A 22439-nucleotide genomic window follows, 5' to 3' on the forward strand; every position below is an offset into this window, starting at 1 on the left:
AGAGAGAACTTCTCCCTGTGTGACTTGTCTTTTTATTGCTTTTCTGTTCTGCCTTCTCATTGGCTCTAAGCACAGCCACATGACTTCCTCGTCACTGCCTATCTATACAGACCTCCTGGTCTCTATGGTTGGTACTGGGATTAAAGACTCAGGTCACCACGCTTGGCTGTGTCCTTGTGTGCTACCACTGCCGGACTTCTGCTTAGTGGCTCGCTTTCACCTCTGATCTCCAGGCAACTTTATTTATTAACATACAAATAAAATCACATTTCAGCACAAATAAAATATCACCATAAACATACAAAGCCATCACAAAGTGATTCCCATATAATTCAGTGCCACTTCTCTGTGTGTACAATGAAGCGGCAGGGACAGCTGAGCTGTATGTAGCACATAACTTCCTCAGAATGAGAATGTCCTGCTGATTTCCCACTAAGATGCTGTTCAGTTCCACATCAGTTGGCAGTGCTTAAAGGGAAACTAGAGAAAGTAATCAGGAGGCAGAGGTCAATGCCTTCTTCCTACCACCCTCCCCTAGGTAACAGTGCATGGGTCTGTACACTCTGACATGAAGGCCTGGAAGGGCTCTAACAAAACTGTCTACAGCAATTGTGAGATCAGCATTAAGCAGCACACAAGAGCCAAAATATATTATCACAATTTTACAAGGAACCACAATAGCTTGTGGCAGAACCCCAGCTGAGACCTACCTCCCCCACAGAATGGCCTATGAGAACTCATTTTCATTTGACGTGGGTCCTTCTGAGACTTGACTTTCAAGTTCAGGTTTAGCTTCTCCCTCACTCCCCACCTGAGTTTCAGACCTTGGATTTCTCTGCCCCAGCTCCTCGTTGCTCTCTGGTGCCACCTGCTGGTTATTTTTCCCTTCTGCAGGATCACTTTGATTCAACTTGCCATCAGGTTCCAATTTTGCTTCTTTGCCATTTCCCAGCTTTGGGTGAGGCTGTGAGTCTTTTGCACTCTTCACTACCTCTTGGAGGTTGTATTTTCTGAATAGCACATAAACTTTCACAACATTCAGGCAACACACAGCTTTGATGATTTCGACTACCACTGTGTACTCTGGATTAGTGAGATCCACTTTCTTTTCTGAATTGAGGCTGCCCACTATTCCCGCCAACTCTTTAATAACTTCTTCTCTATTTATATGGCTGTTATTTCAAGATTTGTAGACAATCTGAAATGTCCCTTTCTTTGGGGCTTTAAATCAGGGCGCCAAAAATGTTTTTGCATATTTTTTCATATCTTCTAAGAAAGCTTTGCATGTGCCTGAGATGGGCAACATTCACAGAATAACACGTATCTTCTTTTTCTTGGTTTTGTACAGATCCTGGAGAACGTGATGCACTAATTTCTCAGGTTCTATCCCAAGGGTCCTAATAAAGACTACATTATTTGCTCCGCTCTCCATTGACTGGAATCTTCTCAGCCTCATCTCTGTAGAAGCCTTAATGTCACCAACTTCTTTCTTCAAGGCAGCCCCAACATCATCATCTTCTCCCTCACATCCAGAGGGCTGCTGGTCCTTGTCCATAAACTTTTCAAGCCCGTACATGTCGTCGCCATACTCGTTAAGCAGGCTGTAGGCCTCTGAGCACACTTGTGCTCCTTCATGTTGCAGGTGATGAGGATGCCCTGCAGACCTGGCTCCAGCTGCTGGGGCCGCCTGCCTCACAGCGCCAGCCTGCTTGGTCGGGAAGAACTGGGCCTTGCCTTTGAGCTTTCTGACGGGCTGAGGGGACTACTAGGCGGCCCGCCATGCTGTGTCCTGGAACTGTTTTCATTTATGATTTTGTTAATTTGAATATCCTCTCTCTGTCTTCTAGTTAGTTTGGATAAGGGTTTGTCTATCTTATTGATTTTCTCAAAGAATAAACTCTTTGTTTCACTGATTCTTGTATTTTTTCTCTTTCTTTCTAGTTTATTGATTTCAGCCCAGAGTTTGATTATTTCTTGTCATATACTCCTCTTGGATGTGATTACTTCTTTTTGTTCTAGATATTTTAAGTGTGCTGTTAGTTTCTGATATGAGATCTCTCAAGTTATTTTATGTAGGCACTTAGTGCTATGAACTAGCACCATTTTCATTGTGTCCCATAAGTTTGGGTGTGGTGTGTATTCATTTTCATTGAATTCTAGAAAGTCTTTCATTTCTGTCTTGACCCATTTTTCATTCAGTAGAGAGTTGTTCACTTTCCATTAGTCTGTAAGTTTTCTGTTGTTTCTGTTGTTGTTGATATCCATCTTTAATCCATAGTGATCTGATAGAATACAGGGAGTTAGTTCAATTTTCTTGTGTTTGTTGAGACTTGCTCTGTGACCTAGTATGTGGTCAATTTTGGAGAAAGTTCCATGCGGTGGACAGAAGGTATATTCTTTTGTCTTTGGGTGTAATGTTCTGTAAATACCTTTTAGGTACTTCTGGTTTATGTCTGTTAGCTACAGCCTTTCTCTGTTTTGTTTTTTGTCTAGATGACCTGTCTATTGATGAGAGTTAAGTACTGAAGTCTCTCATTATCAGTATGTGAGGGTCAATATGTGATTTAAGCTGTAATGGTATTTCTTTTACAAACTTGAATGCTGTGGTAGTTTGAATGTAATTGGCCCCCATAATTTCATAAGAAGTAGCACTATTATGAGATTTTGACTTTGTTATAGTGCATATGGCCTTATTGGAGGAAGTGTGTCACTGTGTGGGTGGGCTTTGATGTTTCCTATGCCCAGGATACTTCCCAATATCTCAGTTATTGCCTGTTGCCTGCAAGATGTAGGATTCTCAGCTGCTGTCTGCCTGCACACCACTATGCTTCCCATCATGATGATAATGGACTGAACCTCTGAAACTGTAAGCAAGCCACCCCAATTAAGTGTTTTCTTTATAAGAGTTACCATGGTCATGGTGTCTCTTCACAGCAATAAAAACCCTAGGACAGAAGTCCTTGTGTTTAGATCATAGATATTAAGAATTAAAATGTCAGCTTAGTAGATATTTCTTTGATGAGTATGTACTGTCCTTCCCTAGGTCCTGATTAACTTTTGTTTGAAATCTATTTTGTTAGATGTTAAAATGGCTATACCAGCTTGCTTCATAGGTCTATTTGCTTGGAATATCATTTTCCAACCCTTTACCATGAGGTAATGTCTATCCTTGATATTGAGGTGTCTTTCTTAGATGAAGCAGAAGGATCGATACTATTTTTGTATCCATTCTATTAGTCAGCATCTTTTTACTGGGAAATTGAAATTTTATTGAGAAATTGAGAGATATCAATTACCAATGATTGTTGATTCCTGTTATTTTGGTGATGGTGCTGCTGCTGTCACTACTGGTGCTTGTGGTAGTCATGGTAGTGTGTGTGTGTGTGTGTGTGTGTGTGTGTGTGTGTGTGTGTGTGCATGCAAGTGTACTTCCCTTCTTTTGATTTTACTGATCTTACATTATTTATTCCCTTTCATGGTTGTAGTTAACCTTAGGTTAGAGTTTTCCTTATAGCACCTTCTGTAGGCCTGAATTTGTAGATAAATATCATTAAATTTGGCTTTAATATGGAATATCTTATTTTCTACATCAATGAATATTGAAAGTTTTGCTGGGTACAGTAAGTAGTCTGAGCTAGCATACATGGTCTTCTAGAGTTTTCAGCACATCTGTTTAGGCCCTGCTGGCTTTTAGAGTCTCCATTGAGAAGTCAGGTATGAGTCTAATAGGTCTGCTTTATGCTACTTTTTTCCCCTTGCAGCTTTAACTATTCTTTCTTTGTCCTGCATGTTTAATGTCTTGATTATTATGTGGCAAGGGAACTTTCTTTTCTGGTCCAATCTATTTAGTGTTCTGTATACTTCTTGTAACTTTATAGGCATGTCCTTCTTTAGGTTAGGAACATTCTATAATTTTGTTGAAAACATTTTCTAGGCATTTGATCTGGGTTTCTTCTCCTTTCTCTATTTCTATTATTCTTAGGTTTGGTCTTTTCATAATGTCTCAGATTTCCTGGATGTTTTGTGTAAGGAGATTTTCAGATTTAATGTTTTACTTGGCCAATGCGTCAATTTTTTTCTATCGTATCTTCAATACCCAAGATTCTCTCTTCTATCTCTTGTAATCTGTTAATGAAGCTTTCCTCTATAGTTCCTGTTCTAATTCTTAAATTTTTCATTTCCAGAATTCCCTCAGTTTGAGTTTTCTTTATTGATTCTATGTCCAATTTTTGTCTTGACAGTTTTATTCATTTCCTTCCACTGATTGTATTCTCTTGGATTTCTTTAAAAGATTTATTCATTTCTTCTTTAAGGATCTCTATCATCTTCATAAGGCTGTTTTAAGGTCTTTTTCCTGTGTTTCAGCTTTGTTGAAATATTCAGAGCCTTCTGTGGTATGGTTACTGAGCTCTAGTAAAAATATATTGTCCTGGCTTTTATTGGTTGTGTTTTTATGCTGGCCTCTAGGCATCTGGAATTGGGATAATTATGAGTCAAGGTGCTGGTATCTGGTTTTGTTTTTATTGGTTGGGTGTATTGTTTCTTGGTTTCTGTTTCTTCTCTGAATTGTAGGAGAGTGTGATGGCTATGTGTTGCCTGATAGGAAATGTTCTGTGGACTTGATAGGTGTTGCCACTAGGGATTCCAGGCAAAATGTGTTCTGGGTATTGGGAGCTAACAATTGGGAATGTGGAAAGGTTGGGGGTCTGGAGGAGTTCATAGGAGGGAGGTGATCAGAATGTTCAACTGGGATCCACTTAGTCTCCTTGAAGTGGGGGGAAATAGTAAAAAGAGGTCACTCCAGAGGTCTGCTGTAGAGTTAAGGATGAGACTCATGGGTTGGATCTAGCAGAACAGAAGAAGGGAAGACATACAGACAGCCTACCTGCTTTCCTAGGAGGAGTGGCCTATATATTAGTAGGGAGTGCTTGCTGGAATTGGAGGCTGGGATAAAGCAACAAGCAGTGAGAGAGAGTGATTAGAAAGGGAATGTGTGTGGGAGCCACAGGAGAAATGGCCTTTGGAGGGAGGAAACCTGCAGTAGGTGTTCTGTTGAAGAGAGACGGTTGAGTATTGGGTTTGGAGGAGACGGGGGATTGGCTTATGTCTTCAGTTAACTTACTTGTATCCCTGGCCTGCAGCTGGTGTGACCCCATGGAATTCTTGATAGCGTTGGAGGCTGGGATACTGGGATAAGTTTGGGAATGGAAAAGAGATCTTTGTGATCCATTAGGGATGGGGTTAGAGAGGAAAGGGAGAATGTACCAGGCATTCTGCTGCAGAATTGGGGTGAGACTTGGGGGAATTGGGACTGGAGGAGCCAAAGGAGAGGTGGAGAGCTGTAGTCAGCCTATCTGCTTCCCTGGCAAGAGTCTATTATAACTTCTTGATGTACTGTTCCCTTTATTAATATGCAATGGCTTTCTTCGTTTCTTCCAACTAATTTTGGTTTATAAACTTTTTGCCAGTCATAAAAACAGCTGTTAACATGAATTTTTTGCTTTGATTTTCTTGGTCTAATGACATCCATGCTGTCACTTTCAGTCACCTTTCTATGTGCTTTTTGCCAGAGATTGTTTCTTAAAGATTCTGAGCCTTTTTAAAATACAAACAGTCAATCTGCATTTTGTGTGTGTGTGTGTGTGTGTGTGTGTGCGCGCGCAGGTGCCCCAAACTCACATTTCACAAAATACTGTTGCATAGTGCATCAAGTAATGTTACATTCAAAAGCATTAAAAATGGATAATGTCACTAAGATTGTAAATTTCATGAGGATCAAGAAATCTTTGCCAATTCTAGGTATTCCTAATCCCTTAATAGATACTATGTGGTAGAATTTAGACTGTAAGATAGTTAAGTCAAGGCCAAACACTGACAAGATTTTATGATTTGTGACATATCAAGTCATTTATGATATCAAAAGTAAAAGTTGTAGCAGAACTTGATGATGGAAACTTGCATATTTAGCATTATTAGTGAATTTCACTGTTCATTTAAATGGATTAAACATATGTACTCAAGATGAAAACCAACTTCTAACCCTATCATCAGTCAACATAAACAACATAGTTGCTAATTTTCAAATGGGAAACATAGAGCTACAATTTGACATTCAACTTAAAGAAAAAATTGATTTTTTTTACTATACTTCCACATGTCCTGTCTTCCAAGAGACAACTATCCTTTATCTTCACAATCACACCTTATTCATGCAATTGCTTTTTTGACAATACTTACATATGTGAGACATTATTTTCTTTCTTTTTTAAGATTTACTTTATTTTTAATAATGTGTACACATGTGTTTCTGTGTCAGAGTAGGTACACATGAGTTCAGTTACCCACAGAGGCCAAAGGATGAAATCATATTCCCCTGGAGCTAGAGTTACAAGCAGTTATATGTCACCCAACATGTGTGCTAGGAACCAAAATTGATCCTCTGGCAAAGCCACAGCACTCTCCAGAGCCATGAGCCATTATTTTCAAGAATTAAGTACATGAAGAATAAAACTATAACCAAATATATTAGAAGAACCTTGAGAACCCACTGAAAGTTATAGCCACATCCACCAAACTGATATTGATAAATCATTTTCTCAACTACAATGTCAAATATCTTACTAGTTTTATATTGCTCTCTTTTATCTTGTAACAAAAATATCAAGTTCTGATGAAGTTCTATTACTTAGTGTTAAGTCTCAAACCAGAGACAAACAGCTAACTGAGGTGCCTATCTGATATATTAAAACAGACCTGGCCAACAGGTCCTCCCAGCATCCCTCAGTCCTTCCAGTTACAGAGTTATCCTGGCTGGCATACCCCACCCCCTACCCTAAACTTCTCCAGCCCAGGGACTAAGCTGGACTTGCCCTTCCTCAAGCTGCTCTTCCCTATATAACTCAGCCACTTTGGCTATACCAGTCCTTTTTTCCCTCTTTGGCCTCTTGGCTCCTGGCTCTCCTCTCTTGCCTCCCTGGCTGGCGGGGGATGGGGAGGGTTGGGGGGGTGGGGGTTCCCAGAAGGTGTCAGACAGGAAGGCAAAACATGCAAATAAATGAGAAGGAAAACCTGGTGCAGATTGACTTTCTCAACCTGGATCAGACTTTGGGAAGTCTATTTCCAAGCAGTCTATCACATTGTAGGCATATTTTAAAAAATAGAATTTGGAAAAGAGTCTCTAGGCAACAATTCCCATAATCATTCCAGTTCCAGGTGCAAAATAAAGCTTAAGGTGTGACTACATAAAAACTTTCACAAAGTACATGGCACCATGAGGATGGGTTCTGTAGCTAAAAGGCCTGAAATCTAATGTAGTCCCTGACCAATAGCATAGGGGTCAGCAGGCCATAAAGTACATGTGACATCTCCCCTAAAGTCGGGTATTGGTCAAGGGAGGGAAGAGTCTGGAATAATCATTCTGGAGAGTTAGAATGAGGTTTGTCCCTACAGATAGTAAAAACATCACCAGGTCATTAACAACCTCTACTCTCAGCTTTCTGGATGGAATGCAGGTATTTGATTTTATCTCCTCCACTGAGGAGACACCCCTGCATGATTAATGTTCCCCATTCTTTTGATGCTTCTCTCTGAGTACAAGGCCCTTGTACCCTCTATACCTCTCTCCTTTCCCGTAACAACTCTCCTCACCTGGCCCAGCTTAGTCTGGCCATGTTCACTTCAGACTCTCCCAGATATCTCTGTCTCTGCCTCTAGCTATGCTCCCTCTTTTATCTACAATAAACCTCTCCTCCATAATACCTAGAAGCTTCCTGTCTTCCTTTGTTATTCATTTTTTCTTAGATATATTCATTTTCTTTATTAGTGATTATAAACTTAGGATCTGCTTGATAATTCCTAAGAATCACATAGGATTGTTACGTGAGATTATTTTTGGTTATCTGTGGTAGTGAAATTACACAGAGATATTTTTCATATCAACTTTTATTAATTTATTTTTTACAAACCAACCACTGTTTCCCCTCCTTCTGTAGATATAATAGTCTTATTAAGTAAGAAATACAGAGCCAAATGCAGAGTTAAAAGCCCAAGTAGCTAAGAGCTGATACTAAAAACCCTTTCTTACCCTTCGCTGCCGCTGCTATCCTTCCCCTGAGAAAGAGGTCTACTTCCTGTGTGTCTGTCTTTTTATTGACTTTCTGTTCTGCCTTCTTATTGGTTGTAAACCCAACCACATGACCTCCTCATCACTGCATGTCTATACAGACCTCTAGGTCTCTATTCAGAAGAGGGCAGGCCTCCCATGGATATCAACCAAACATGGCATATCAAGTTGAAGGCTAGATGATACAACCCAGTATGAGGAAAAGGCTCCCAAAAGCCAGCAAAAGAGTTAGAGACAGTCCCTGCTCCCACCGTTAGGAGTCCCACAAGAAGACCAAGCTACACATCTGTCATGTATATGCAGAGGGCCTAGGTGAGTCCTATGAAGGCTTCCTGGTTGTCATTTCAGTCTCTGTGAGCCCCTAAGAGTCCAGGTTAGTTGATTCTGTCAGTCTTCTTGTGGTGTCCTTGACCCCTCTGGCTGCTACATTTCTTCCTCCCTCTATTCAGAAGGATTCCCTGAGCTCAGCCTAATGTCTAGCTGATGGTTTCTGCATCTATTTCCATTAATTGCTGTATGAAGCCTCTTTGATGACAATTTGGCTATGCAAAAAACCATGAGTATAGTGGAATATTATTTATGAATCATTTCATTGATTTATTTTTTCTTTGCCAGTTGTGTTTGGTTCTATCCTAGGCCTTGGGCTATCCAGCCTCTGGGTCTTAGTGTAGCAAGCAGTATCAGGGGTAGGCTGTCTCTCATGGCTTGTGTCTCAAGCCAGACCAGTCATTGGTGTACCAGTACCACAATTTCTGTGCCTCCTATACCCCAGCACATCTTGTAGGCAGGTCAAATTGTAGGTTAAAGGTTGTATACTGTGTTGGTGTCCCAATCCCTCCCCTGAAAGTCTTGCCTGGTTACATGAGTTGGCCAGTTCAGGATCTGCTTTCCCCATTGCTAGGAATCTTAGCTAGGGTTACCTTCATAGATTACTGGGAATTTCCATCACACTAGGTTTCTGCTCACCCCTGAGATCACCCCCAATTCCAGTTAGCTCTCCAAGTACTCACTCTCTCCATCTTTCCCCAACCAGGTCTTTTCTGTTTTGGTCCTTCCCAATTCCCTCTCTATTCTCTATTTCCCCTTCCCAGGGAAATTCTTATGTCCCTCCTTGACACCTCCATGTTACTTACCTTTTCTAGGTCTGTGAACCATGGTTCTCCTTTACTTTACAACTAATATCTACTTATGAGTGAGTACATACCATGTTTGTATTTCTAGGTCTGGGTTATCTCACTCAGGATGATTTTTTTTTCTAATTCCATCCATTTGCCAGCTAATTTCATTATGTCATTGTTTTTAACAGATAAGTAATACTCCATTTGTAAATGGACCACATTTTCTTTATCCATTCTTCAGTTGAGGGGCATCACATTGCTTGCAGTTTTTGGCTATTACAAATAAAGCTGCTATGAACATAGTTGAGCATGTGTCCTTGTGGTATGGTAGAGTGTCCTTTGGGTATATGCCCAAGATTGGTATTGCTAGGTCTTGAGGTAGGTTTTGATTCCCTATTTTCTGAGAAACAACCATATTGATTTCCTGGCTGTACAACTTTGCACTTCCACTATCAAAGAGGGGTGTTCCCCTTGCTCCACATCTTCTTCCACATGCACTTGTGTTACTGATTTTAACCATTCTGACAGATGTAAGATGGAATCTCAGAGTTGTTTTGATTAGCAGTCCCTGGGTGACTAAAGATGTTAAACATTTGTGTGTGTGTGTGTGTGTGTGTGTGTGTGTGTGTGTGTGTGTGTGTGTGTGGTTTTTTGAGACAGGGTTTCTCTGTGTAGCTTTGGAGCCTGTCCTGGATCTTGCTCTGTAGACCAGGCTGGCCTAGAAGTCATAGAGATCCACCTGGCTCTGCCTCCTGAGTGCTGGGATTAAAGGCATGTGCCACCACCATACGGCAATGTTGAACATTCTTTAAGTGTTTCTTGGCCATTTGAGATTCTTCTACTGAGAATTCTTGGTTTAGATCTGTACCCCCATTTTTAAATTGGATTATTTGGTTTGTTGATGTCCAGTTTCTTAAGTTCTCTATGTATTTTGAAAATCAGCCCTCTTTTGGATGTGGGGTTGGTAAAGATCTCTTCCCATTCTGAGGTTGCATTTTTGTCCTATTGATGGTGTCCTTTGACTTACAGAAGATTTTCAGTTTTACAAGGTCCCATTTATTAATGGTCAGTCCTAGTACCTGCACTATCAGTGTTACATTCAGGAAGTTGTGTCCTGTGACATTGTGTTCAAGGATATTCCAATCTTTCCCTTCTAACAGGCTCAGTGTATTTGGTTTTATGCTGAGGCCTGTGTGTTTGTGTGTGTGTGCGCGCATGCGCGCATGCACGCACAATTTTTTATTTTATTTTATTTTTAATTAATATTTTTTCATTTACTTTACATACTAAACACAGTTTCCCCTCCCTCCTCTTCTCCTGTTCCCTCCCCCTGACTCCCTACTCCCCTCTTGCCATCTATTCCTCCTCCTTATGTGGAGGTCTTTGATCCACTTGGACTTGAGTTTTGTGCAGGGTGATACATACAGATTTATTTGCATTCTTCTGCATGCTGAATTCCACTTAGCTCAGCACCATTTGTTGAAGATGCTTTCTTTTATTCCATTGCATAATTTTGTGGGTTTACATCTGGGTCTTCAATTCTATTCCACTGATCCACCTGTCTGTTTTTATGCCAATACCATACAGTTTTTATTACTATAGCTCTGTAGTAGAGCTTGAAATCAGGGATAGTGATACCTCCAGAAGTTCTTTTATTGTTCAGGACTATTTTAGCTATCCTGGTTTTTTTATGTTTCCATATGAAGTTGGGTATTGTCTTTTCAAGGTCTCTAAAGAATTGTGTTGAAATTTTGAAAGGGATTGCACTCAATCTATAGATTGCTTTTTGTAGGATGGCCATTTTTACTATGTTAATCCTACTAATCAATGAGCATGGGAGATCTTTTCGTCTTTCTGATATCTTCTTGAATTTCTTTCTTCAAAGACTTGAAGTTCTTGTCATGCATGTCTTTTAGTTGCTTGGTTAGAGTTACACCAAGATGCTTTACATTATTTGTAGCTATTGTGAAGGGTGTTGTTTCCCTGATTTCTTTCTCAACCCATTTCTCATTTGTATATAGGTGGGCTACTGATTTTTTTAAGTTTATTTTGTCTCCAGACACGTTGCTGAACGTGTTTATCAATTGTAGGAGTTACCTAGAGAATTTGGGGGGTCACTTATGTATACTGTCATATCATCTGCAAATTCCAATACTATGACTTCTTCCTTTTCAATTTGTATTCCCTTGATCTCCCATATCACTCTAGCTGAAACTTCAAGTACTATATTGAATAGATATGGAGAGAGTATACAGCCTTGTCTTGTCCCTGATTTTAGTGTAATTAAATTAAGTTTCTCTCTATCTTATTTCCTGTTGGCTATTGACTTGCTGCTTATTACCTTTATTATGTTTAGGTATGTCCCTTACATCCCTGATGTCTCCAAGACTTTTTTCATGAAGGGGTGTTGGATTTTTGTCAAAAGCTTTTTCAGCATCTCATGAAATGATCATGTGATTTTGTGGTTTCAGTTTGTTTATGTGATAGATTCCATTGACAAATTTTTATATGATGGCCATCCCTATATCTCTGGAATGAAGTTTACTTGATCATGGTGGATATCTTCTTGATGTGTTCTTGGATTCACTTTGCAAGTATTTTATTGAGTACTTTTTGCATCAATGATCCTGAGGGAAATTGGTCTCTAATTCCTTTCTTTGTGGAGTCTTTGTGTGGTTTGAGTATCAAGGTGACTATGGCCTCATAAAATGAATTTGGCAACGTTCCTTCTGTTTCTATTTTGTGAAATAATTTGAGGAATACTAATATTAGCTCTTCTTTGAAAGTCTGGTAGAATTCTGCACTAAAACCGTCTGGCCCTGAGCTTTTCTTAAGAGACTTTTAATGAATGCTTCTATTTCCTCAGGGGTTATAGGTCTATTTATGTTTTTATCTGATATTAATTTATCTTTGGTAAGTGGTATCTATTGAGAAAATTATCCATTTCTTTTAGATTTTCTAATTTTGTGGAGTACAAGTTTTTAAAGTATGACCTAATGATTCTTTGGATTTCTTTAGTGTCTGTTGTTATGCCCCCTTTTTGTTTCTGATTTTGTTAATTTGAATATTCTCTTTTTGTCTTTTAGTTTGGATAACAATTTGTCTATCTTGTTGATTTTATCAAAGAACCAACTCTGTTTCATTGATTTTTTGTATTGTTCTCTTTCTTTTTATCTTATTAATTTTAGCCCTCAGTTTGATTATTTCCTGCCATCTACTCCTCTTGGGTATGTTTGCTTCTTTTTGTTCCATTGCTTTGGGATATGCTGTCAAGTCACTAGTATGAGATCTCTAATTACTTTATCAAGGCACTTAGTGCTATGAATTTTCCTCTTAGCACCTCTTTCATTGTGTCCCATAAGTTTGCATATGTTGTGCATCAATTTTCATTGAATTCTAGGAAGTTCTTAATTTCTTTCTTATTTCTTCTTTGACCCAGTGGTCATTCAGTAGAGAACTGTTTATTTTCCATGAGTTAATGGCTCTCTGTTGTTTTTATCATTGTTAAAATCCAGTTTTAATCCATGGCGGTCTGACAAAGTACAGAGGTTATTTCAATTTTCTTGTAACTGTTGAGATTTGTTTTGTGACCAAGTATGTGGTCAATTTTGGGGTAGGTTCTGAGAGGTAATGAGAAGAAGGTATACTCTTTTGGTTTTTGGTGAAACATTCTGTAGAAGTCTGTTAGATCAATTTGAGTCAAAACATCTGTTAATTCCATTATTTCTCTATTAAGTTTCTATCTGGATGACCTGTCGATTAGTGAGAGTAGAGTGTTGAAGTCTCCCACTATTAATGTCTAGGGTTTGATGTATTATTTATGCTTATAATGATATTTCTTTTACAAAAGTGGGTGCCCTTGTATTTGGATCATAGATGTTCAGAATTGAAACATCATCTTGGTAGGTTTTTCCTTTGATAAGTATAAAGTATTCTTCCCTATCTCTTTTGATTAATTTTGGTTTCAAGTCTATTTTTTTAGATATTAAAATTGCTACACCAGCTTGCTTCTTGGGTCCACTTGCTTGGAAAATATTTTTCCAACCCTTTACTCTGAGTTAATGTCTCTTTGATGTTCAAGTGTATGCAACAGAAGGATGGACCCTGTTTTCACATCCATTCTGTTAGCTTGTATCTTTTTATTGGGGAATTGAGAACATCTATATTGGGAGATATTAATGATCAATGATTGTTAATTCCTGCTATTTTATTGTTGATTGTGGTGGCAGTGTGAGGTGGTGTGTGTGTGTGTGTGTGTGTGTGTGTGTGTGTGTGTGTGTGTGTGTATGTGTGTGTGTGTGTGTGTGTGTGTGTGTGCGTGTGTGTGTGTGTGTTTGCTTCCCTTTTGGTTTTGCTGGTGTGAGATTTTGTATTTCCTGTATTTTCATGGGTTTAGTTAACCTCCTTAGTTTGGAGTTTTCCTTCTAACACCTTCCATAGGACTGTATTTGTAGGTAGACACTGTTTAAATTTGACTCTGTCATGGAATATCTTGTTTTCTCCATCTATGGTAATTCAGAGTTTTGCTGGGAATAGTATGCTGTGCTGGCATCTGTGGTGCATTAGAGTCTGTAAGGCATCTGCCCAGGCCCTACTGGCTTTTGGAGTCTCCATTGAGAAGCTGGGTGTAATTTTAATAGGTCTGCCTTTATATGTTACTTGGCCTTTTTTCCCTGTAGCTTTTAATATTCTTTCTTTTGTTCTGTCTAGTGTTTTGATTATTATGTGGTGGGGGTACTTTCTGGTGCAATCTATTTGGTGTTCTGTAAGCTTCTTGTACCTTTACAGGCATCTCATACTTTAGGTTAGGAAAGTTTGCTTCTATGATTTTGTTGAAAATATTTTCTGGGCCTCTGAGTTGGGAATCTTCTCCTTCTATTCTTATTCTTAGGTTTGGTCTCTTCATAGTGTCCCAGATTTCCTGAGTGTTTTGTGTCAGGAACTTTTTAGATTTAATATCTTCTTTGAACACTGTATAAATTTCTTCTATCATATCTTCAATGCCTGAGATTCTCTCTTCCATCTCTTGTACTCTTATTGGTGATACTCACATCTGTAATTCCTGTTCACTTTCCTATATTTTCCATCTCCTCGATTCCCTCTGTTTGTGTTTTCTTAATTGCCCTTATTTCCATTTTCAGGTCTTGAACAATTTTATTCATTTCCTTCCCCTGCTTGTGTTTTCCTGGATTTCTTTAAGGGATTTGTTCATTTCCTCCTTAAGAGCCTCTATCGTCTTCATAAGAATGGATTTAAGGTAATTTCTTATGTTTCTGCTGTGTTTGAATATCCAGGGCTTGCTGTAGTAGGATAGCTGGGCTCTGGTGGCACAATATTGGCCTTGACTGTTATTGATTGTATTCTTATGCTGGTGTCTAGTCATCTGGGTTTGAGGTTATTTTCAGTTTAGGTGCCGATTTCTGAGTTTATTTTTATTGGAGGGATGCTTTCTGGATGTTTTCCCCCTTGATTTCTGTTTTCTCTCTGATATTCTGGCCTGAGTGACCTGTGGTTCTGGTGACCAGCGAATTTTCAGGTTCAGTGATATGTCTCCATTGGGGTACTGGTAGCCTTCTTGGTCTCTGAGATTTTAGGTGTTCACTTTGTTTCTGGGGTTCTAGAAACTGGTGTGGTCCCTGGAGTTCCAGGTACCTCAGGTTCCTGGTGTCCTAATACCAGTGTGGCCTCCAGTAGCGCAGGTGTCTTCTACCAGAGTTGTGAGCCAAGATATGGAGTCCAGAGAAGGGGGTGCTACTGAGGACTGCTGGGTGGGTTATAATAGATATTAGTGGACAGTGAGTTGTATCTTACCTGGAGTTCCTAGTACCTTCATGGCCTCAGGTATAGCAGGAGTTATCTGCCACATTGTGGGCCTGGATATGGAACCCAGGGGAGGAAATGCTGTTGGGGACTTGGGTTCCTAGTACCTGTGTGACCTGCAGTAGAACAGGAGTCTTCTGCAGGGGTTGTAAGCTGGGATATGGAGCCCAGGGTAAGGGTGCTGTTGGGGACTGATAGGCAGGACTTAGGGGGTATTAATGGGAATTATGGTATCTTATATGTAGTTCCTAGTACCTGCATGACCTCCTCTAGAGCAGGAGTCTTCTGCTGGGGGTGAGGAGACTCTGGGCTAGGGTATGGAGCCCAGGGGAGGGTAATTAGTATTTTTATATTCAATGTGTGACCAAAGACAATTCTCTTTTGTCTAGTGTGGCCCATGAAGCTAAAAAGTTGACCACTCATGCTTTATACTGTATGCTTTTTAATTTTATTTATTGAATGTGCTGGCTAGTTTTACAACTTGATATCAATTAGAGTCGTTTGGAAGAAGGAACCTCAGTTAAGAAAAGAGCCCACCACAATGGACTGTGGTTGAGCCTGTGACACATTTTCTTGAATGATGATTGATGTGGAAGAGCCCAGTTCAATGTGGGCAATGCCACCACCAGGCTGGTGGTCCTGGGTATTATAAAAACACAGACTAAGCAAGCCATGAGAAGGTAGCCTATAAACAACATTCTTTTATAGCTCTTTTCAGTTCCTGCCTCCTGGTTCCTGCCCTGAATTCCTGCCCTATCTTCCCTCAGTGATTGGTGGTAATCTGTGATATAAAATAGCTTATTCTTCCCCAAATTGCTTTTGATCATGGTGTTATAAAAAAGCAATAAAAAAATCCTAACTTCATTCATCTGTGTTTGTATCCTCTTTGAAGTCATTACCACTTTCAAGAATAACATTTTGAATTTTTTGTTTAAGATTTACCCATATATACATGCATATATATATGCATGTATATATATATATATATATATATATATATATATATATATATGGATTTGGTAATTGAAGAGGTATAATCTGCTGGAGAAGTCATGTTGACTTGTTTTCCATGTTTCCTATGTTTCTGCATTACAATTTTTCTACCGGTTGGTTTTGATATCTCTTCCAACTTTATTTTGGGAACATTCTAGTCAGCAACCTACACTTAAATGATTAATCCCCACAGATACCTCTGATTGAGAGTTCTCATGCAAGTCTTCTGCTTTGAATCTGTGTGGATAGAGCCATGGACTACTAATTCATTTTTTTCTGAGTCACCCTTCCGTTTTCTCTGCAGTTTTCAACTGATATATCATTACCTTCATGATTTCCACTGTTCTTTCACTTTTTCTCTCTGGGATAGAGCTATCCTTTTATCCATATAGTTGTCATACAATGTATAATAAAGGCAGCTTCTAATCCTCCCTTTTATACTCAAAGAGGATTTCAAAAATCTAAGTAGTCTTAATAGCATTTTTAAAGATTTATTTTTATTTCTATGTGTTGGGTATTTTGCTTGCTTGTATATTAGTACACCAGGCTCATCCAATGCCCACAGAGGCCATAAAAAGGCATTGAGTCCCCTGGACCTGCAAATACTCTTAACCACTGAGCCTTCTTCCCAGCCCCAAACATAATTATTCTTTTAATTCTTCCTATGCAATGTTAACTTTCAAATCATAATTTCTATGAACCTTTTATTTTATCTTGTCATAGTTGTCTATGTATTTTAATTATTTTCCTTGACTAGATAGCAGGCACTATAAAATAATTATTGAGCATCAGCTACATTCTGAGTAATATAAAACACTTCACATAATTAATTTTTAACAAAATAAATAAGTTGCATCTTATTTTATATACAAGAAACCCAAAAGATACATAGACTACTATTCCTAAGGAAACAGTCTGTAAATAGAAACATTATGGGTCAAACACATCTGTTCAGTCCCAGAAACTGTCATCCTTCCATTATACTAATAGGAAATAAATACCCACTCTCCATATCATCTCTCAGCTGCAAGATGGGTTTTTTTTCTGTTGTCTTTTCTGCCTCTTCTCATCCATTCTTGCTCTTCTTCTCTGCAGTGACAAATCTGAATTTTCTCACCCAACCTGCATCTTTATCTTTTTACTCATACTGCTTTATTATTTCCAGTCCATGCTGCCACAGTTGATCAGCTAGTGTGAATACCACACTCTTTCACCAAGATCATCCCTGCAGACTCTGGCCCAGGCTGTCTTCAATATTTCTACTCAAGGTAACCACATCTCTCTTTTAAAACTCCATCAAGAAAGAGAAGATGTCTTACCCAACTTTTTAGGCCATTATCTCACAACATACTATCTTATCAAGTACACATTATACAGAAGTTATAGAAGTACTATATATAAAGAAGCTTGATTTCAACAATGAGCCACCTTGGGAACATTAGCGGTAATAGGGAAATTTCATCTTCTAACTTAGCTGTGGAGATCTTTGCCTCAGCCATGTTAAGACTTATATTCATCTGACTTGTTATCAAGTGAAACATTGCTCCCAAAAATACCTTGTGATTATTTGAGAGATGTATCAATTTCATCTAAATTATTAATAAAATTAGGATAGAAGGCTTTCTAGAAGTTTATTGCATATTCTAAGGACATACATTCAGCTAAGTGGTCCATCTCTTATTTTATGACTATCAGGTTTATGGAATATGTCTGACATAAAATGTTTATTGATATTCTGTTAGACTTTCAGATAGACACAAATCTTGAAGATAGTATTAATGACTACATTTATGAACACACCTTGACTGAGAAAAATGCATTTTGTGGGTATCTTGGAAAGACAGTGAAGATGTGCTTTTGAAGACGGTGACCTGGAAATCAATGCCAACATTTCTACTGGTTCCCACTGAGGGTTTTCTGTGTTCACACTACTTAAGTGTTTAGTGTAGTCATTGACTGTTGGAAGGAAGAAAGGGAAGTAAGAAAGCATAGAGAGAGGGAAGGAGAGAGGGAGGAAGGGAGAAAGGGAGGAAAGGAGGGAGGGAGGGAGGAAGCAGCCAATGGCAGAACACAGTAGCTCAGATAAGGTCATTCTACATTCAACTCTACCCCAGATGATATTTTGACAGCTCTTGTAACTGAAAGGAAATACCTTTAGTGACAGAATAAAGTTTATCACCAGAAAATATTACTTACATAAATCCTTGCAAGAAAGTTTCTCAAAGTATGAAGCAAAAGATGGAATAAATAACATGATGTGATAAGAAACTATATTGAAGAAAATTATAAATTATCATTAAAATATTCAGATCTTACTACATAATGCAACAGAAGACAATATTGGAGACAAAGATGGCAAAATAAAGTTTAGCACTGTATTGAGGAACTGTGAACATCTCTTTGGAATATGCTAAGGAACTTGATGTCTAAATAAATAGATTAAAATTCATGTTATAAGTGCCTTCAAATAATCAAAAATATATGTGCACTATCTTATACTTGTTATACACTTAAAGTAACTATATGATAACATATTAGACAGTGTTGGAAGCTTCAAATGAGCAGAATTCCAACTTGAAGAGATAATTCATGTCATCAGTCTTCTTGTGCTAATGTAAAATAGTAGTTTTTCTTTAATAATATGAGAGCGGATTCTTCCCATGAACCATCTACCTGGAAGAATTTTTATGGAATTGGAGATATGCATTAATGGGTAAAATACATACTGTACAAGCATGAGGATCTGAGTTCAGATCCACAGAACACTCATAAAAACAATACATAATACCACACATATATAATCTCAGTGATACTTTGGGAAGATGGAAGGCCAAGACAAGAGAATCCTCAGGAGTTTATAGGCCAGCTTGCTTGATGTATGCAGTAACAAACAATAAGAAAGTCTGGTTTATTGGTGGCCTTTGGGAGAGCTTGCTCCAAGGCTGCCTCCAGGTTATACAAAAAAATATCCAATAATGTAACAAGGGCTAGACTTTTCTATCTAAAGAGAAAAATAAGGAAATACATTTTCTGGTGGTTACTTTCTCTTTTAATTTATCTTGAAAAATCCTCTCTGAAAATCTCTGTCTCCACATAGTTATATTCCACATTGTTACATTCTCCATACAGCCACATATCTGCACATTCTTCTGCACAGCCACAGGTCTCTACATACAGTTATTTCTTTTCTATACAAATTCATCTTCCTTGTCTCCATACAGTTACAAATCTCCACACAATTACATCTCTCTCCACACAGCCATAACTATACATCTCATTTACATAGCTATCTTTTCTTTCTGTCTCCACATAGCACATATCTCTTCACATTCTCCATACATTCATTATACACATTCTCCACATCTCTCTATAGTTTTTCCTCCATTTAGCTACATGCTTTTATACTTCCCTCCCATTTCTCTTTCTACATCTCTCATACTTCTCTCTCTGTACATTCAGCTACATCCTTCTTTTGGCTAGTGTGCGCCCGTGCGTGTGTGCATGCACGTGTGTGTGTGTGTGCGCGCACGCACACACACGCACACACACTTCAACAGTCAAATTCTGGACAATTATATGTTACATTTTCAGGGTTCAACCCATTCTCATAACACATGATAAGTCACTAGTTTCTCTCAGGCTAGGAAGGTCATGCTAACTGGCTGTGAGTAATTAAGCACATAGCCTGAGCAATATCACAGAGAGTGACATTGAAATTCAGGACTTAAACAATAAACAGTTGGCTGAACTTTGAGGCAGGGAGTATGTGCAGAAAGTCAACTGCTGAGGGAAACTGTACAGGGAGCCATATCTCATTGTTATCAGCCTGACTTTGGTTCAACAGACACTTGGGAATCTGTCCTTGAGCAAATCATCTTCAGAGGCAACTTAGTCTATTTTGGATTTGCTCTGAGGTCTTAGCTAAATGTGTAAAAGGCTGTCTTTTGTAGCCAAGAATATTGTTATATTCCTATGTTAGTTTGAGTTATGAAAAATATCCGAGTATTATTTATATTCATCAGAACTATACAGCTTAAGCAGAAACCATCTTTCTGACCATCCGCAGCTATGTGTGTGCCCAATAGATGGAATATTTTCATGAGATAAACACACAAGCAATGGAAAAATACCCATATCTGTTTTTAGGGAAGAAATGTAGTGATACATATATAACGGCAATCTAACAAGGCAACTCCATGTAGTTTATCTGGTAGTTAAGAGGTTTATTTCTGGGTAACTTACAACCAATAAAGGGGTCAGTTACAGGGACTGGGAGAGGTGAGGTGCAATCCAGCATGATTCTCAGGAGAACTCTGACTTGGTCTGCAATCCAGCATCCAGGACCATGAGGAGCCAAGAGAGCTGGCATGTATGCACCTTGGGTCTTAAGTGGTCCTGTCTTGGCCACACCCCAGGGGCAGGTCTTAGGTAGGTGTGGCAGTTACTGGCTGCCTCACTAGGGGCAATGCTTCAAAGTCAAAGCTGGAACAGCTACCCATTACATACATAAGAGAAATTACAGACAGAAGTAACCAGTCATTTATAGACAGTGACCCCACTGGTCTTTACCAAGTGGGGCTCCCCATCAGAGAATTATTCATCTGGTGGGTCGACCTGTTGAATACTAGTTGTCATCTGCTTTATGCTCCCATGGCCTCTGGCACTGGTTCAAACAATAAGGAAGTTGAGGACCAACACCTGAGGTTGTTTTCCTATATCAATATATACACCATGTGCAGGAACACACACATACACTCAATGCACAAATTTTAAAAACCAAAAAGAGAAGAATGGAGATATGTCTCCATGGTTAAGAGCACTATCTGCTCTTCCAGCATTCAATTCCCGGCAAGCACATAATGGCTCACATCTATAATTCCAGTTATAGGGGGTTCCAACATCCTTTTCTGGCTTCCACAGGCACTAGGAATGCATATTGTGCACAGGCATACATACAAGCAAAACACTATACATATTAAATTATTTTTCAAAAAATTTTAAAATTTTTCAGAAGTTAGAATTTCAGGGATGCAAGAAAGGTTCAACAAATGTAATATAACACATAACAGAAAAAGAAGTCACATGATCATATGTTGCAGAAAGTCTATGATTATATTTACTATTCCTTCATGAAAAAGTCCTGAAGACACTAGCAAAAGAAAGAATATACCTCAACATAAGTGTCTCATTTGTTTTTCTATTGCTGTAAAAAGACACCATGACAAAGGCAATGTCTTTAAAAAAGTTATTTAATTGTGAGCTTGCTTATAGTTTCAGAGGATTAGTCCATGATCATTATAGCAGGAAGCATGGGAGCAGGCAGGATGGCATGGCATGGGGCAGTAGAGGTTAATGGGAGTATGAAACATTGAAAGAGTTAAGGACCTTGTAGTTACAAAGAAATCAGAAACTGATTCACCTTATCCCTAATTTTGGCCTCAATTTTTACATACAAATAGAATCTCCTAAAATATTCACCAAAGACATGCAAATAAAATATACTCAAATGGTTTCATTTTTCTAAGGTCACATTCACTACAACTACTCTTTTTAAAAAAGGAAAAAAATACATACCTGGAAAATGTCTACTTTTCTTCACTTTTCATCATAACACAAACCTTTGTAAGACCCACTCAATTCCCCACAGACATTATCTAATACTCTCAAGAATTCTACAAGCAGAACAAAATAGTATGGAATCAGGAAGGAAAACAAATAGCTTTGAATCCTTGATGAAATCTTTTTGGTGTGTGTGATAGAAGAAATTTAACTTTCATAAACAGGAACTTCATAGTAATAAACAACTCTAGCCAGGTGTGGTGGCACATGCCTTACTATTATATATGTAAGGAATGGGGAGATATTTTCTGAACATCAAAGTTCTGTTTTGTTTTTCAGCAAGACAATCTGATCTCACATTGTGACAGTTAATGTTGATTATCAACCTCACAGGATCTATAATACAAAGAGACAAGCCTCTGGTTATGTCCATGAGGGATTCTGTAGATTAGGATTATTAAAATAGAAGGACCCATCCTGAAGTGTGTGGCACTATCCCATAGACTTCCTCCTGGACTGGATAAAAAAGGAGAAAACAAGCTGAGAACTAGCATTCTCTCTCCGTTTCCTGACCATGATGAAATGTGACCAACCACCTCAGTCTCCAACCATCACAACTTCTTTGCCATGATGGACTTCAGCTTCCCTTGAGCTGTTAGGAGAAATAAAGCTTCCTCCCTTAGATTGTTTTTGTCAGGGATTTGTCACAGCAACAAGGATACTAATTAATAAACACCTCTACTTCTCCTTGTCTGATTAGTCTTCAAAATATGTCATAATTTCAATCATTCCTGTGATTAACCACAGTGATCTTTCCATTTCAGGTC

The 22439-nt window shown here is 38.6% G+C and overlaps 1 pseudogene; it reads right to left on the minus strand.

Annotated features, from left to right (window-relative positions):
- Window positions 1-727: 727 nt before the first annotated feature.
- On the minus strand, window positions 728-15106 carry LOC128123869 (THUMP domain-containing protein 1-like; annotated as a pseudogene).
- Window positions 15107-22439: the final 7333 nt, after the last annotated feature.

The sequence above is a fragment of the Peromyscus californicus genome, unplaced genomic scaffold, assembly GCF_007827085.1.
Source record: "Peromyscus californicus insignis strain IS unplaced genomic scaffold, ASM782708v3 Scaffold_4__1_contigs__length_199733344, whole genome shotgun sequence".
NCBI classification, from domain to species: Eukaryota; Metazoa; Chordata; class Mammalia; order Rodentia; family Cricetidae; genus Peromyscus; species Peromyscus californicus.